A 19,960-nucleotide genomic window follows, 5' to 3' on the forward strand; every position below is an offset into this window, starting at 1 on the left:
AAAGGACCCATAGGGATCTAGTGCAAATGCCTCATTTGACACATGAGGAAATTAAGGATCACAGAGATTAAGTGACTTGCTCAAGGCCACGTGGGGAGTAAATAGCAGAGTAGGGACTCAAAACCATGTCTTTTGATTACCAATCCAATGTGCTTTCCATTGTCTCATGTTGACTCATGGACCACCCATATTTGTGCCCATGAAATGTCAAAAGACCTAGAGGTCTCTAGCATGTTAGGGAGATTCTCTATGGAGGATTCATGGAGGTATCATGGTAAGCATAGCCTCAGTGGAGGAATATATAGGCCAAGATTTATATCAGTGGAGGAGATGTCAACCAATCAACAAGTACTTTTTAGGGGCCAAGTGTATGCGAGGTGCTGGAGATACAAGGAAAAAGGTCAAACCATCTTAGTTCTCTCAAAGAATTTTTCTGTTCTGTTTGGGAAGACATATCAGCACATATGAACACACATATAGACTACATAAAACTAAATAGATGACAGTTGTCATATGGATGAGATCACCAATCCACTGCAATATTAAAATATTAGCAGACTTATTAAAAAGCAGGTCAGCTCATTTTAGCTGATGAAGCAAATGCTGACAGTTATGAAACAATGGCCAGTTTTTCTTTGGCAGTGCCTTTTTTGTGGGCAGACCTTATTTTCTTTGTAATTGAACTCCACTGTGTGTGTGTATGTGTGTGTGTTTGTCCTTCGTTGCCGAAGAACACCATGCCATTAGAGAAATGATGACATGACTTGCACTTGACTTTGTTTTGGATGAGGGAGGGCTGTGCAGGTCACTAGCCTCACTTCTCCTCCAGAATCATCTGAATCCAGTGACCAGAAATTCATCAGGATGACTGGCAATGACCCAGAATGAGGCAATTGGGGTTAAGTGACTTGCCCAGGGTCACACAGCTAGTGAGTGTCAAGTGCCGGAGGTGAGATTGGAACTCAGGTTCATCTGACTCCTGCACTGGTGCTCTATCCACTGCACCACCTAGCTGTGCCTTGAACACCACTAAGCAGGGTCTGCAGAACCAGCCCAAGACTTCACTACAATTGTTATTCAAGCCAATACCAGTTCATTCATGTCAGTGGTGAATCTAAATACACATAGAAGAACCAGGAGATTTTCCCAAGCCTCAGAGAGCAGAGACTTCAGGAACTGTGATTAGATATCAAAGGATGCAATGATTCAGAGCAGAAGGATGTCATTTCACAACTAATTAAATCACTGACCTTGGAGGTTAATGAGAGCCCCTCAAAAGGAATTATAAGGTCAAAAGCCAATACTTTGGAAAAGAGACAAAAGTTATTATGACCTTAGTATTACAAGTGATTGAAGCCCTTATCTTCCTCTTTTATGTAAAAAGTTCACTTATTTTTCTACTCAATCCAGGCATTTAAGAAAATCTTCATTCATACTACTAACCTTATACTGAGTTCAAATCAGCATGTGAGGTTCTATAGGAGATGCGAAGAAGGAAATCTGGTCTGTGCCCCCAAAGAGTTTATAAACTTGCAGGAGAGATAAGTAAGGGGCACAAATAACTATAATCCAAATGAAAGTATAAAAGATGTGCGAGCAAAGCATCATGGGAGATCTGAGGAAGGGTTGTCCTTTTCTGGAAAGGCTTCATGAAGGAAATGACTTTTGACCTGGGTCTAGAATAGTAAGATTTCCATAAATAAAAAAGATAACAGACAATTGAAGGTTAGTGAGGACAGAAGTACATCATACGTAGGCAATGTCGTGAAAAAGGGTTATGGTAAGGGATGTGTTTGGGAAATAGAGTTTTGTTTTTCTTCAGAGAAATAGGGTATGTAGAGAGAGTAATAGAATAAATGAAGTTAGGAAAGGTAAGTTCTAGTCACTTCACACTAAGAGATCCATGCATGGATTTTGATGACTTCTCAATTTGAAGGATTTCTTCCTATAAGATCCAGCGCGGCACTTGGCCTACCTGTGATTTCTCACTCTTGCTTCATGATCAGCTCACCTCTTGCCGAAGGCATGTCATTGTTGACAGATTTGGTGCCAATTATCATTGGCAATATGCATCTTTCCACTGCCTTTGGATCATCTACCATTGTAAATCTTCTGTGGTGGTGGCATTTTAGGATCCCAAGGCATATAACATCAAACTAAAATATGAGTATTTGTAGCAGGAAGTAGTTTGTGATCAAAGTACTCTCAAGCTTCCCAAGTGAGGTTGATCCCTACTTATTGATTTATAGATCTGCATTATTTTCCATCCATATTGCTAGCCTAATACATATGCACATATGCATACAAATGTACATTTTTGTATATATATACACATATGCAAATAATATGTGCATATACAGATACATATATGAACTAATTCAATGACTTATCCATCTATTTTTTTTTTGCAATGTGGAGAATTTGCATTTTTGGTTCACCTTTGCCCACAATGTAGATACTTAGGACCATTCTTTTTTATTGGTTCACTGAGTATGCTTTGTAGCATTTTAAGAGCCATTGCAATTAGCATGAGGTATCCATCAAAAAGGAGATTTTGGAGGAACTATCCATTGTTAGGGAATTTCTATTCTATTTGGACCCTGTGTCCAAATTTGGACCATGGCAGGTAAGTTCAGTTGGCATATGTTATCTGTTATATGTTATTTGTTTCTGTTATTGCCATGCCTCTCTTCATTCTGGTGCTCTATAAATCACTGAATCACTACCACCGATCATATCTATTATAGAATTTGATTTAATTTTAACATATTTCAAGATCCTTAAAGTCTACCTTTTGTTCAACTCAATCAACAAGCATTTTTTCCATGCCTACTGAGTGTTAGGCCCTGTTCTGGGCTGTGAGGAGACAGAGATGATGAAATAGTCTCTGTCCCCTCAAGGAACTTCTATTTGAATGTGAGGAGATTTGTACATATATGGATATGCAAAGTAGATACCTGAAACAGATGACCTTAAAAGGAAAAGCATTAGTCACTGGGGGATCTCTTGTAGAAAACAGTGCTTAAGTTGAGCCTTGAAAGAAATTGGAGACTTGAAAAGGTGGAAGTGGTATGAAAGAACATTTCTGCTATGAGGGAATGCCATATGCAAAGGCAAGAAGATGGGAGATGGAACGTCATACATGAGGAATATCAAGTAGAGTGCAGAATGTGGGAAAGGAAATACCATAGTAAAAAGACTAGAAAGGTAGGAAGATACCTAGTTATGAAGAACTTTGAATGACAGAGGACATTTTACTTGATCCTAGAGGCAATAGGAGTCACCAAAGTGGCATAAAAACCAGACCTCCATTTTAGAAAATCCTTTTGGTGGTGGATGGATTAGCATGGGGAAAGATTTAAGGCCCAGATAAGAGACTATTTTAACAAATCAGGGAAAGATGATGAGAACCTGAACTAGAGTGTCCCTAGGTGAGAGAAAAAAAGAGGACATACGTGAGACACTTAGAGAGAGAGAAAAATGCCAAGATTTGGCAACTTGACAGAGTGGAATGCTTTTTTGAAATCAAAAAATAGAATATGTAGTGGTATACATCTTGTGTCTTTGTGACTGTGATGATATCTGCTACTGACAATTTTCCATAAAATCCTGTTTTTTTCCTTTTTTGCATTTTCATTTAAAATACTCTCAGTCACTAAATAGACCATCTTAACCTCTCAGAAAGCAGGCATATGAGTCAGTAGTTGCTGATGTCTAATCAGTTATACTTTGAGAGATCTTGAAAACGGATCCTCAAGCACCTTTAGATATATAGTAATGCCAGCACAGATATCTTCTATATGTATCTGGTTAAGTCCAGCTGCCACTCCTATGTTAATTATCTGAAGTTCTATTTCCACTTCCTCACAAAGTTTATCAGGTACTAAGATGGCAGAGTCCAAATGTGGTGATTCCACTTTTATCATCGATAATACTACATTATCATGGCAATACTGGGAGATTTACTCCATTTCATGTTTATTTATTGCTTTCCAGTTTCATCTACAGATGTCAGGATACTCTGCTTTAGGTTACATTCATTCTAAGTTCTGTGTAAGCTCATATTCTCGTCAATTGCTTTTCAGTATTTTGTGCAATGATAATGCTTCTAATATCCTTCAAACTTCCTCTTTAGTAATTTACAAAATGCATTCCTAAATCATATAAATCTTATAAAAGATTTCATATAAGTCATGTTTCAATCACTTGGTAAAGGTAGAGAATGTTTGCTGATCTAGGCACTTTCGGGGCTCTTTCAGCCTTTGGGCTGTGGTGATTGTTTTGCATGAGTTAAACTTCTCCAATAAAGGATAGTGTCAATGTTAACTTCTATCCACTTTCCATCTTCTAATTATTATAATAAGTTAGGTTGGAAATGGTATAATCAAGTGTATCATCTGTTTTAATTTGATATTATTTTCACCTTTTTTCTAATCAGTCTTACTGCTCAAAACTAGTTAATTATGAAATGACTGCCACATAGTCATTTCTTTTCTAGGATACAAACAATTTCTTTTTTTTGGCATGTTGATTGGAGTACACTTCATAGCCACTGCCTTTAAATTTCCTTCTTGCAAAGAGTATTTTTGATATAAGTTACAAATGAGAGACTTTTCAGTAGTTCAAAAGGCTCTTCCATTTCTTGATCCGAAGCAGAGGTTTTCATCCCAATTTTGAAATACCTTTGTTCCATTCCTTTGTATTAAAGGCACTGAGTGTTGCAAAAAACAATTGTAGCAAAATTTGGAACTTGGCAACTGGAGGATGGAATGAAGAGGAGAGAGATTTGAAGCAGGAAGACCCATCGCAAGGTATTTCTCACATGTCCATGTGAGAAATGATGAAGACCTAAAATTATTGTGAGATATTCGATTGTAAGGATGGACATACCATCACAGGAAATGAGGAAATATAAAAGATGGGAAGTTTGAGGGGAGAAAATAAGTTCGATTTCAGACATGAACTTGTGGTGATGATGATGATGATGAGACATCTAGGAATAGATGTTAAGCAGGCAGTTGATGATGTGAACCTGGAGTTCAGGTGAGAAGTTAAGCTGAATACATAGATTTGAGAGTCATTTGTTCAGAGATAGTTGACCCTATGGAACTCTTAACAAGGAAGACAACATATAGAGACAAAGTGGCATAGGACTGAGGCTTAGGTGACACCTACACTTAGGGGATAGGTGACGATCAGCATCCAGCATGGGAGAATAAGGGCTTAATAGAAAGAGAGGAAGGAAACTAAGAGAGAACAATACCAAAGATGTGAACAAAAAAGATCATATCCAGGAGGATAGGGGGTCAACAGTGCCAAAAACTGCAGAGAAGTGACAGGGCATTGAGGAAAGGACACTTGGAATGAGAAGGGAATGAAAGGCAAATAAGTGGGACAATGACTAGAGACAACTTTTCTTTAGGAATTCAAAGATTAAAAGGAAAAGAAATATAAAATGATAGCTTCAGGATGATGGCAAGGTTAAGCAAGAATTAAAGATTAGAGAGAGCTGGGTACAGTGATGGGCAGCAAGGAAAGTGAGAGTGAGAGCAATTGAATGACCATATGCACAAGCTATTGGAGATGAAAGGTCTAAACCAGGGGTGGGGAACCTGTGGCCTTGAGGTCACATGTGGCCCTCTAGGTCCTCAAGTGTGACGCTTTGACTGAATCCAAACAAGCTTGGAAGGGTGATGGGTATAAAGGTGTTTTGAAGTGTGTAGGAGGGGAAAAGAGGAAACCTCTGCCCACTCTTGTCTTTGCCTTTGCTCAGGGTTCATATCAGCATGGTAAGGGCACAAATTTTACTCATTTGTGAGAATGCCCATTCCCAGCATGTTCAGGAGTAATCTGTGCATTTTGGGCTGTTTCAAAAATTATTCTCCAAGCCATGCCTGACCAGGGTGACTTGAGAAGTGTGTGGGAGTGCACACATATTCTCACTACTCAGGAAGAACACCTCTATTTATCTATCTATCCATCCATTTATCATTTTTTTTCTTTTTTTGATTCATTTCCATTCTCCCCACCCTACTCACCAAGCACAGGCCAGGAAAGTCTCCAGACTTCACTTGTGGTTGGGTTAGGGTGATTGAACTTCATTCAACTCTGACCATGTCACTGGCAACTAACAGCCTGGCTATGCAAATCCCAGACAACATTTGCTAAGCTTCAAGGAGGTACTTGGCAACACTGGAAGGGTTATAGAACTGTACAACTCCTTGCTACTATGATGAAGTGTCCTGTATCCTTGCTACTATGATGAAGTGCCCTATCATGCTTACATTTCTAAGACATGTTCTTGAGGCCTTCCTCTACCTTAGTTACACAGCTACACAAGGCTCTTAGGTTTTGCAACATCCTTTCTAAAATGAAGTTTCCAGAACTCAACACAGTACTTAAGGCTCTCCCCATTACAATTCTTTTCATTCAGCCCGAGATCCTATCTTCCCTAAATAATAATTGTGTAGCAAAAACTATGAAATGCCATAGGGGGTCAAGAGGAACCAATGGCCATAACTGAGTGGGCAGGCCATTCTTTCCAATGTATGAGCTCTTTCCTCTTCATGCTGCACAGCTGCTCATCCTCTTTATTCCCAGACAAACACAGTATAAACTAAAGGTGCACCTACTGCCATCATGTACCCATACTACAGTTACCACCAACAGTGGTAACAAGAAAATTATGTGACAATTAAAGCAGAACTGTCATGACACTCTTTCTAAAAGAACATCATGAGAAATTTTCTGTCTCAGAGCAGCTGGATCTGCAGTAACCTATTTAGGCCCTGATCATGTCATCCTTATGCAAGCAGAACTAACTTTGCCTTCAATGCAAATTATGTATGTGCTAGGGCTGCAGGGTCATCAGATTTTAGCAAATGTGCCACTTGCAAAGGAAACAGGAGAGCTGGAGGGGAGATACAAGATGGCCCTTTCTAATTTCCAACTCCTATGTGTCTTGCCCAACCATCCTCATCTGTAATTCCAGACAAGTTAGAGCAATATCATGAATATTGATAGCTACCCATACAAAATTGAAATTGATGGGAAAATTGGTATAGTCTTATGACCACACTAAGAATTGCAACTATATCCTGAATGACTGACCATATGAATATGAATCAAGGTGTATTCTCTCTTATAGAAATCTTACAATCAATGTCCACTTCCTTGGGACATGAATTTTTCCACCTGTTTAATTAACTTTAGATACAATTTAAGGGTTGGTGGCAAGTATATTTTGTCTGATAATGATGACGGTGATAAGATCTGAATTCAAATCCTAGCTCTTCCAGGTGCTGCCTGAGAGCTATCTTGGTCAAATCACTTCCTCTCTTTGAGCCTCAGTTTCCTTATCCAAAAAATGGAGACGAATTAGGAGATCTAAGTGCCTTTTCAGCTCTACTACAATAGTTTCACTTACATTTGTACTTTAATATTATAAAAAGTGCTTTCCATAAATTACCTTCTTTTACCCTCAGAGCAGCATTGAGATAAATAGGTCACATATCGTTATCCGTATTTTATAGATGACGAAATCAAAGTATAGAGATAAACTAAGGTCACACAGCTGGGGAGATGGAAAGCTGGGACTTGAGCCCAAGTGTTCTGATTCTTTTTGATGTTATCCAATACTCACTTTCTGGTGCATATCAAAGGCCTTGAAAACCCTATTGAAAAGTTAGGTATTCAGATCTTAATTTTTTTTTTTTTTTTACTGGATGTATGGTTTATCAGTGTAGAGAACTTGTAGTGAAAAAACTCCCTCTACCAATGCAAGTCAGACCTTTCTCTGCAACTTGGTCCTGGAGAGTTTCCTGGGGCACTGAGAAATCACGTGATCGCCCAGGGTCACAGAAGCACTATGTGTCTATTCTCTCAGGGGTGGCAAATGGCAAACTAAAGTCCATAGTTGGCAACCCTTCACTTGACTAGATAGAATGCACTGTTTCTCATTTTGGCACACAGCAGATACTTAAGTACCAGCTGAATGCTTCTCCCTTTTAGGAATTCTCATTTTTAGAATTATTTGTATATTCACTTAACCCAGGAATTAAATGATGTGTCTCCTCATATTTTTGTAAATTAATATTTCATCATATCCTCATGACTGAATTGAATTTTGCTATCAACAAAAGAATTTGCATTTGGGGGAAATCAGAGTTTTAATAGATTCTGATTGTTTTCTAGGGACTTTAGGCAGAGATGAGTGAAGCTCACTCCTCCTTCTTTCCCCTCCACTCAGGAATAGATCAGTTTCAAGAGGGCAGGTAGTGATTCATAATAATTCCTATTATAATAATTCCTATTCCCATTACACCAGACAGTGTTTATCACATTGTAGGTGTTTAACAAATGCTTGAATGAAAGACAATAGTAAATTTAAATTGGGAACATATACATATATACATATATTGTTACGGAATAACATCACTTAAGAAGTTGGAAGTGGGGAGGGAGTTTGGAAGTCCATCAGGGTACAAGCCAGGTACCTTGGCCTTTGATTTTTTTTTCTTCCTCCCAGTGGGAATTTTCTTTCCATGCTTCATTGGGATTTTTGCCTTGCATAGATGTCTCTAGATATTAGTAAAAATAGCTGACTTTTACATTGTGCTTTAAGATCTACAAAGCACTTTATATATATTATAATAAAAAGCAAGTTGATATAGATTGTTTTTTAAAAGTCTAAATGCCAGGTCCAGTGCCTCCAATATGAATACTAGTGCCATTTCAGTTATGACTTACTAGAATGGTAAATGAGTGGTTGTTGGAGTCCAGGAAGATCCTGAGGGCACAGTCAGATCAGAAGAAAGATGCATGCACAGAATCATAGCATTTTAGAGCTTGACTCATAAAGGGATCATGGAAGGGTCCTTAGAGATCATTTTTCAGGTGAGGAGACTGATACTCACAGAGCTAAAATGGATGTCCAAGGTCACATGACCATTCAGTGGTAATATCAGGGACTAGATTTCATAATAGGTAGACCAATGTTCCTTTTTAGGAGAAAATCAACATGGCACTATTGGTAGAATTACTCAGTCCATTTGATATGCCATAGTTCGTATGGTGAAAGCAATCTAGGTTCCATCTGAGTAAGTGCTTATCACTTACAAGCCACTGGGCTAGGGAGATCAATACAAAATTTAAACAGTCCCTGCCCACAGGGAGCTCATTTTCTCTGGGGCTAATACAAATATTTATTTGTAAATAAGAATATTGTGAATGATAGGAATATTCTTTGTCTTTATTCTTTCCCTTGATTTTCATATCCTTCAAGGACCAAGACTTGGGCTTCTACTTCTTATCAAGTGCCCTAGCCATTGGGCATGCACAGGAAATGCCACCATTACCCAACAAGGGCTGACAATTCCTTTTTCTTCCAACCCAAATGAACCTCGGCAATGTTTGTGCTCGTTAACTCATCCAAACCACTGGTTTTACAATGTCGTGCTCCAGTCTTATTTTCCTTCCCATGTGTTCTAGAAAGCTAAATTAAAGGTGACAGTGTGATTGGCCTAGATCACAGAGCAGCTACAGCCCAGTCAGCCCAGATGCACCACAGGGACCTGGATTTCATCTATATTTTCTCCTCCTAAGATGCCTGGAGCCTGACCAAGAGGGAATCTAAGCTTAGAGACATGGAACAGCGCAGGAAGAGCATCTATTTGACCCTCATCTTCAGTATAATTACACGACTGGTGAGCCCCAGGTGAATGGATGATTGTGTAACCTGATGATTGCTAACACGACTCTGTCAGGGTTCCCAGTGCCATTGGACTCATTTCCCTTCCAAACTACTATGCTTGTGCCATGCTCCAACATTGAGCTAGCAAATACAAAGCAATGACCTGGAAGAGAAAGGCCACATGGCCAAAAACCACAGCACTGAACTCTCTTCTCTACTCTCCCCCTCCCCCCACTGCTTTGAATGCATTTTTATTCTGAGATGCAATTCTTTGGAATAAACACTGTGTTTAATGTGTCTGCTTGGTAATTAGGTAGTCACATACATGTAGTTGAAAACAAGATCATAATACTCTGCTCTGAAACATATAATTTCAACAAGCACAAGGTTATGTATTCTAAGCAGCCTTTTGTTACTTGAACAACTATTTTTAGTATGCAAATATACAGATGTGCCCACTTGTTGCTCTCTAATGAATAAATTGTGTCAGATTGCACAAAGACACTGGATTTTGTTTCGTTATAATTTTAAAGGGAAAATTTCAAAGCATCTTTCTTTTACTCGTTTTATTTATATGAAGCATCCATTTGTGCTCCAGCATCCACATAGATCATCAACATGGATATTGTTACATAAAAATAACCAGGATGCTTCAGGCTGCCATGGCAGCAAATGTACCAGCAATCCTTGGGGCTTTTAAAGGGCTTTCAATAGAGAAGGATCTGATTAGGTCAGGTATCCAGCTCAGCTTCCCCACAACACAAATTTCACCGTTGATTAGAAAAATTACTGTCTGATGTTCCTGGCTTCCTCCAAATTGGTTACAGTCCACAAATTCCACATCCTTTGTTTGCTTGTGTTTTTTAGCAAGACTATCTGGATTAATTATATGGTAAGGTGTCAAGTGTCTGGAACCTGAGAGTCTAGCATTGACATTAACAAGCAAAACTGATAATATTGACATGGGGCTTAGTGAAATGCTACTGGGTTGGGGGATGGGGAGATCTAAGTTCATGCTCTGAACTCACCAATAATGACCAAGAAGGTTGGAAAGGTTATTTGTAACAGGGATCTCATGCTCAAATTGTGGGACTTTAAAGTGCCAGCACTTATCTATTTGCAATGCTACTCATTAGGTCTTTGTTTGTCATATTGCACATGTATGAATGAAGGGACCAAAAGAAAGAGAAAAAATAGGGGGTGGGATGGTACAAGTAGCAGGAAGGGAAGGGGGCTTGAGATGACCCATCTATAGAATCCCTTCGATTCCTATAAGTCTATGATTTAGTTTTATGCCAGTGAAGTACTATACATCAATAGAGGAAAATAATTATATTGCTTGGTGGAAATACTAGTCCACCTAGAAACATGATCAAATTTTTTTTTCCCAATACACCTTATGGATATCTTTTGTTTTTATATCATCTACATTTCTGACAGTATCCTTCACCTACCCCCACCCTCTATGCCATCACCTTTCAATTATAATCAGGACAGAGCATGGATTTGTGATTTCATGGGCACAGGAACCTATATGTTCAATACCTTCTCTTCAACTTACAGTCTTAGAGATTTGCCTAGAATGTTCTACTTAAATGACATACATCTAAAACATATTAGAGATGAGACTTGCAACCATGTCTTACTAGCTTTGAGGCCAGATCTCTATCCATTATACTAGAAGTTTTCCAAACTTTTAGTCTTAGGATCTCTCCATCATTGACTATTCCTTCCTTTTATTGGTTTGTCAATTTATTTTTGATGGGAGGTGAAACCTCAGGGTTGTTTTGATTTGCATTTCACTTATTATTAGGGATTTGGAACATTTTTTTGGTACAGTTGTTAAAAATTTACAATTTTTCTTTTGAGAACTCATATCCTTTAACTCTTTGTCTATTGGACAACATATTTTAGACTGACTGATTTCTATATAACTTGAAAATCGGATCCTTATCAGACATATTTGATACAAATATTTTCCCTGTTAACCATTTCCCTATTGTCCTAGTTGAATGAAAATTCTATTTCATGCAAAAGCTTCTCAATCTCATGTTTTAAAGATGATACATTTTATTTTCAGTAACCATTCCTATCCTTTGTTAGATTAAGACTTTATCCCCCTGTGTAAATAGGTGATATCTCAAGAGAAATATAGGAAGTTAATTTTTTTGTATTAATAAATTCAACATTTGTACACATTTCCAATTCTAGGAACTTGTCCCATTGATTGATCTTGCTGTGGAGTCACAGCAAAACTGTACTAGGTAATCCAGATTTTCCCGATCTTCTGTTGGATCTGCATTTCACCTGCACTGGATCCAGATTCCATAAAGTGGGAGATGAAAATCTGACAATTTTCTGGCTAATTAAAAAGCAATTGAATTAGCCTGACTGGAGCCAGTTTGGTATAGTAAATAGTAAGTGAGTAGGGAGCAATAGTGGAAAAGAGGGGACGAGGAGTTGGAGAGAGGGAATGGAAAAGAAGAAAGCAAATGTGTTCAGTGGTGAGTGATCAGTGGAGAAGGGACATGAGGCACCAATAAGGAAGTACCATCTTGGTCACCAGGGTGATAGTCTTCATTTTCAAAGAAAAGAAGCTCCCCATGTCTGAAGTCTAAGTAGGTTCACAGATGTTTCAGGTAATATTCTTAGATGACAATATAAGCCCCTAAGGATAGGGGGGGTCAATTACCCTTTACCATTTATAAAATTGTTTAATGTCAGCAATAAGATGTCTTATTCGTGCATCTATTTCCCACAGGGTCCAAAATAGTGTCTTACACAAAGTAGATTATCCTTGAAATATATCGTGAATAAAGAAACTGTTCATCATATTAAGCCTTTGACCAAATGATTTGGCCTCTCTGTGCCTCAGTTTGTGAAATGAGGTCATTGGACACTTACTCACAGTGAGATCATGGATGACTGAACAAACTGCCATGCTTCAATTTCCTCATTTGTGAAATGAGAATAACAATAGCACTCCACAGGGTTGTTGTAAAAATAAGATGCGAGCATATATGAAAAGCACTTTGCAATCCTTTAAGTCTTCTCTGTAACTATTATTTTCCTCCTTTTTGTATTCTGGGAGATTGTTTTTCTTGCCTAGTATGTGTAGGTCTACGTTGTTTATTTCTTATGAACTATGGAACACTATATGAACACTGGGAGAGAGAAACACTTGAGATAGATTGTTAGAGTATATGGAAATGGTGGCTGGATGAACACTTGTCCGAGCTGGACTGGACTAGATGGTCTCTCATGCCCCTTCCAATTGGAGATTTCCATTAAGTTTCTGAATGACTAAATGAATGAAACATTTAAGGGCTTATTATGGACAGTGTTAAACACGGGATACATACAGAAAAACCAGACAGTCCCTGTTCTCAAGGAGTTCGCATTCTGACAGGGAGACCACACATAAGGAAAGTTTGAGCTACAAGTCAGGTGGGAAGGTCCCATGGTCCTCAGGGTACAGCAGCAACATTGTTGTCTGTCCTTCATTCTTAAAGAGGACCAATAACCTCGTGAAGGTGGTATCTTGACTTGCAGGTGAATTGGATTCAAGTGAGGCAGAGTTGTGCAAGGTCATCAGCCTCAGTCTGTCCTCCAGAGTTGTTGGAGTCCAGTGGCAAGGTCAAAGTCAAGATGACTGGCGATGGCCCAGGATGCAGTGAGAGACACATATAGCAACATACTGTAGTGCAGAGGCATCAAAAGTGGGTTTGTTGGCAGTGTGTGATCCAAAACACTGCTAAGTGCTGTAACTCAGATTAAAATGTACTTTTTAAGCACGTTTAATAATCAGAAACAGATTGAAGTGTACTTTCCATCTGATTTTCATGTGGTGATGCATTAATACTGAAAAAGAAATATATAAACATGAAAGATTTTCTAAGTCAATATATGGACCACAAGGATCCTTATGTATGGTTTATAAATTATATTTATATAATTTCTATTTGAGTTTGACCCCACTGCAGGAGAGGACAGGGTGCTGAAGCCAGAGAAAGGAAGACTTTGTTTAAATTCTACTTCAGATGCTTACTGGCTGTATGACATAGGGTAAGTCAATGCACCTTTCTGGGTTTCACTTTTCTCATTTGAAACATGACGGAGTTGAACTCAAAGGCCTCCAAATCCCTTCCAGCTTTAATGGCACTATCCTTTGGTCTGTTCTGAGGAGGAAAAAGACTGGGTTTAGATGGATCGAGTCAAGTGTTGAGTCGAGACAACTCTGCCTAACTCAGGTGAGGCTTCCGATGGGGGCTTTCCAAGGACAAATACTACAGGCACAGGGATGTAGTTAAGCTGCCCAAACAATGTTGGCTCCAGGCAAATAGAAGAAGGCAGGATGAGATATTGGCACACACATCTAATCCTTGATAATAATATGTGATGTGTAGACGGTGCTGTAAGGTTGGCAAAACACTGGACATCTCTCTCCCATTCTGACAACGATCTTGCATTTCAGATACTACCCATATTATTAGAGGCTGCAGTGATGGGGTGCAAAGAATAAAGGATATAGGGTCAAAGGGCTTTCATTCAAATCCTGGCACTGCTATCGACCACCTATGGGGCCTTGAGCAGGTCAATTAACTGCTCTCAGTCTCAGTTTGTTTTCCTGTCAAATGAAAGGGTGAGGATCAATGGCCTCTGAGAACCTTTCCAACTCACATTCTCTGATCCTCTATTTCTGTGTTCAAAAGGAAGAAGCAGGCTCTCAAGTAAAGTGATGAATCCGAGGTCACACAGTGTGGCAGAACCAGTATTTGCCCCTAGGTTCTCTGACCCTAAGTTTGGTGTACTTTCTACTAAACCACTGCAGCCTCTTATCCCAGTCCAGTGCTTATTCCCTTTGACCAGGATGCATCCCTGAAGCACGAGAGGGGCACGGGAAGGCTGGGCATACAGGGACGAGGGGCTCTAGAAAACTTTGTCTTCCTGTCCCTTTGACTTAAATCATTACTGTTTATGGAATTTCATCCATCGAAAGAGTAGCACAATTGAAAGCCTGTCACTTGGTGGTGATTTACCAGTTTTCTAAGCTGACAAATTTCTACAGGAGGCAATAATGCTGACTGATGTTTATGCTAGTATATACAGAAAGGGGTCTGTGAAGGCGGAGGAAGCAATTCCTAGCTTCCCTTTCTGATGGACTTTCCCTGAATTCATTTACTGATTCTGTGTGTCTAGCCCCATTTGGTGCAATCAGACTGACCCTCTGGTGGGAGGGCTGTTGAAGAGAATGCCTGTGAGGAAGCTGAAATAGGTCAGCTATTAAGGAATCAAGCAATTGAATGGTGCCTGAAATCTATAATTTAAAGGTTCAGAAACCTCATTTTTGAAAGCAGTAAAATTCAAAGGTCAGAATCATAATTTTTCCTTGCCTTTTTCTTCCTATACAATTTACACTAAAAATTATTATAATGTTAACACTTGTGGCTTCTGGACAATCAAGGTCACCTTATCTGGCAAAATGCAACAGTTCATACACAAATATGAGTTTGAATCGAGCATATCTTTGTAGACTGTCCACAAACACAGGTAACTGTGGAAGGCCACTATAGGTTAAGGGCCCTGAGAGCTCATTTTGTTTTCCCTGACCATAATCCCAGTAGATGGCTACTCAACTTAACTCTCCAATTTGCTCATACAACTTGGTTTTTCTTCAAAAACATCCTGCCTCCTTCAGGATACGCTCATCACCTGAAATCTCCCTGTCGCACAGAAAGACTCAGCTTCCATAAGCCACACCAGTAGGTTGGATGAACCACAATGGCGAATTTACCGGAGCACATAGATAGGAGTCACCCAGGATGGGAGAGCATGCATGACTGGATCATGATTAGCATCACTGGAGAGAGACTCACATTGAGGCGATCACACAAACATTATCATGATTCCATGACATACCCATGACATACCCATGACATAACACCATCAGTATCTTTAACAGATGGAATGGGAACATCTCTAAGTGGGAACTTTTCAGATCTAGCCTAAAACTGAATTTGCCCACATGGAAATGAGGAGTAACCAGTTTGAAAACACTTGTTCCTTAATAAGCCAATTTACCTGAACCCTGACCCAAATCAAACCAGCATCAAGAAGAACAGTCACAGGATGCTGGACAAGGAACATTAAAAATTAAACACCCTTGTATATATGCAGTATGCCACATCTGCCACATGGGTCAACAGCTGGTAAAGATGTCAATGCACATGCAAAGAGAGTGCAAGAATATGCACATGCAGGTGCATCAGCCCTCTCCCCCCTTTCACCAAATCTGGTTGCTGTCATGTTCCTTCTTGGCTTCTCTCCAGTGGAAAACGACTGGCAGTCCAGACAGAAAAGCCAATGCAAGATGAAAGCCTCTGCTGGTGACCTGCTTCCTGAGGTACCCCTTTCCTCTGATAATCCAGAGTGCATATTGTATTCCTTAAAATTGGGTATTAAGCAGACATAGTATCAATCTGGGTCACTAGGGAATCTGGGTTTGCCTCCTGGCTTCCTTACTTCTCTGTCTCCTCTGCTTCTAGGCTGCTCATGCATTTTCCCAGCCAACTATTCTGCCCACGTTTCAAGCCCTACGGAGGACATGCCCTCTTGATAGGTGCCTGCCAGCCTGTCTGTCAATGCTAAAAAAGCTAGGAACTGGCCACAGCTTGGTCAGATCACTGGGTGTGAGGCTATGATGGAATCTGGTCACAGAGGGTGTTCACAAGTGCATGGATAGTCACTAGTGCTTCTGAGTGTCTGTGGGTGTGCCCAATAGAGAACCCATATCTGGGGAACTGAGTCATTGCCATTCTTTCAGGTTAAGGCAACCTGTGTATATGCATATATCTACATACACATGCAGACATGTACGTATGTAATAAAACCATTATTCAACTATATACCTGTATATTTCAATATGTATTAGATGGATGGATGGATAGAAAGATAGCTAAGGGTAATATTTGTAATGTCCACTGACTAGAAGCAGGGCATCCTTCCTCCACCTGTGTTTTTGTAGCTATGTGGACTGGACTTAAGCAGAGATTCCTCCAGGGGAGGACAACTTTCCTATTTTCTCACAAATGGGAGAAAGTTCAGAGCATGCTAATTGGGCAAGCTTGAAATTCCAAGGATCTGCAAATGGAACAGGTGCGAATGTAACTGGTGATAATTGATGGCTAATTATGCAGGCAATAGGCACTCCAGGGTATGTATTCATCTGCCAATACACACATGCCTTGGGTGTGAGTTTATTAGCAGGAAAACACAGAGCATGGAGTGTGTAAAATGCCTTTTAAAACACAATATAGCTTCAAGTACAATACAGGAATTCTTAAGAGATATTTGTAGTTTAAATAAAACAGTTCAACTGTAACCAAGTAAACAAGCAGGGAAGGGTCATACAAAATAGCGATAAAATTGGTTTTAGAATTCCCCTAGCCCCACCCAACCTACTAACCCCTGCCCAACAACTGCCAAGGGTATCAGATATCTTCTTTTACAAAGTAGTAAAAATGTCTTCTTTGCTTTAAAAACTGAGTGGGACTGAGGTTAATGGGTATCTAATGAACAACCTAAACCTCCCTTTGCCTGTGTCTCCGCTGCACTTCTGTCCAACCTGCTAACCTGGCGCTTGAGACCCCTTCGTCTGTTCTGGGACATGATTTGCATTTACAGAAAGAAGATCCCTGCTTCAGAAAATATTCTAAATCTCTGAAACATGACTGAGAGCAGAACAGTTTGAAACAGCAGTTTCTTTAACAGTTACTAAGAACAACAAGAATTCTTATAAGGAATTCTAAGCTATGGGTCATTTACCCCCACTTTGGAATTAGTGTTTTTGTTGCTATGTCGACCTCATTAATAAGACTGTATTCTTCTTTTCTTATCAATGGGAGAATATTGATTCATTTCAATTCAACCAGGATTTATTATTGCTATGTGCCAGGCTACGTGTTAGTTGTTAGAGATACAAAGACAAAAAGGGAATTGCTACTCCCAAGAGGCTTATATTCTGCTGCAGTGGTAGTAGATATAGCAGATATCACTGGTACAGATGAGTAAATAGAAGACAATTTAAGGACAACGAGTATTAACCACTTGGGGTGGGTATCAGAGGTCAGTAAGTATGTACTGTCTCAGCTGAGCTTTAAAGAAGATGAGAGATGATGAGAAGTATGCAAATGCTCAGAGGTGGGAGATAATATACAGAGTTTGGGCAACAGTAAATTGTCAAGTTCACTTGAAATACAGAGTACATGAAAGGGAATCATAGTAAATAGATCTAGAAAAGCAAGTTACAACCCTAGAGTAGAGGAACTTAAATGCTAAATTGAGGTATTTTTCTTTTACCCTAGAAGCAAAAAGGATCCAGTGAAGGATTTTGAGACAGGAAGTGACATGGTCAGACCTACCCCTTAGGAGTAAGACTTTGGCACCTGTTTGGAGAATGAACTAGAGAGGTGAAGAGAGTAGAGATAAAGAAAGTGACTGGGAGCCTAATTCAATTCTCAGATGAGACACTGAGGACCTGAATTCAGGGCATGGGGGTATGAGCAAAGAGGAGTAGATAGGTGTAAGAAACATAGTGGAGGTGAAATGAACAAGACTAGGTGATTGATGGGATGTGGTAGATTGTGAGGTAAAAATCTAATGACCCTCATGTTACCAACTTGGGTGAGTGGGAAAATGTGTAAATACCCTCAATAAGAAAGAGCAAAAACTTGTGGAGAATGCTGAAGAGGTTGTATTTTGGAGGGGTGAGGTGTTTTGTTTTTATTTTTTGACATGGAGAGATTAAGACACCCATGGAATATACCAGGTGGTGTGTGATATGGGACTGGAGATCAGGAGAAACATAACAGCTAGAAAAATAGATTTGGAAGCCAACTGCATAATTAAGTTCTTGGGAGCTAATTGGAGAGATCATGGAAAATAGGAGAGGGCCTAGGACAGAACCCTGATGGACCTCCCACTTAAGGGAGGCAGGAAATGGATGATGAACCAGTAGAAAAGACTGAAAAAGAAGAATCAGACATACAGGAGGAGGATGAAAAGAGAAGAGTCATGGAAATCAAGGCAGTAGAGAATAGTACCCCAAGGTGGGAAGTGGTCAACACTATTAAAAGGACAAAAGCATAGGGTGATCATGGAGGAGAACTGAGAAAAGCTGTAACCCTCAATCAATTTTCCCTTCTCAACAGGTACATCTGTTAACTTGAGCACTGAACTGTGTTGAGGATAGAGCAGGACAGACAGCAGCAAGACAGACAGACACCAGTGAGACAGATGCTTAAGAGACAGCAGTGAGACAGGAGGCAGTGAGACATACATGATTTTACAGAATCAAATGAGCAGAAGGGTTTTTTATCTTTCCATGAAACTAATTTGTAGAAGAAATAGAGAATGAGAACAAATTGAAGCTGTTTGTCTCATTTCTCTAGATGCCAAGGAGCTCTGCAATGTCTGGGAATGAGTCTTGGCCTTTATTTATTTACTTATTCATTTGGTTATTTATTTGTTTATTTGTTTGTTTCCACCTTTGCCCCACAGCAACCAGACTCAATAGGTCCTGTAGGATACCACATAATCAATGTCAGATGCCAGGTAAATATTGATAGAAACTATATATCATTAAAATCAAGAGGGACCTTAGAGACCAATCACCTAGACCAATCGCCCCACGTTAAGGTAGGGAAGCAGACTAGGACAGTTAAGTGACCTGCCCAAGTCAGCAAGTGGCTGAACTTGATCCAGAACTCCCATCACCTGACTTCCACTCCAAAATTCTTGCTTTTGCTTACAATGGGCATAAGCCCTTTATGGCTTATGCTAATTGACTCAGCTGAAAGTTATAGGATTCTTCTGAGAGCTATTCTATTGTTTTGTATACGGATTCAGTCCTGGAGAGATAATGCAGGAAATTAAATCTAATTTCAATTTTCCTAATGTGCTGCTTAGAAATTGTGCATTTGTAGAAATACATAAAATATATGTGTGTACATATATACACATATATGTATAGATGGCTATAGATAAATAAAGACATATTTGTCTCATATGTTCATCATTTTCTTGGATAAAATTTGCATAACAGGAAAGAATGCTTTGCATGGTGATAGATATAAATGCTTCCTAATCTTGCCATGAATCATCCAGGGGTGGCTTTGGCCATTAGGAAAGAGTACAAAATAGAGCTTCCTTCCACAGTCTGACTAGGGACTGGCAACTGTCCATAACATGCTCTATACCACAGGAGATCAC

This window comes from Notamacropus eugenii, chromosome X (genome assembly GCF_028372415.1).
Source record: "Notamacropus eugenii isolate mMacEug1 chromosome X, mMacEug1.pri_v2, whole genome shotgun sequence".
Taxonomy (NCBI): domain Eukaryota; kingdom Metazoa; phylum Chordata; class Mammalia; order Diprotodontia; family Macropodidae; genus Notamacropus; species Notamacropus eugenii.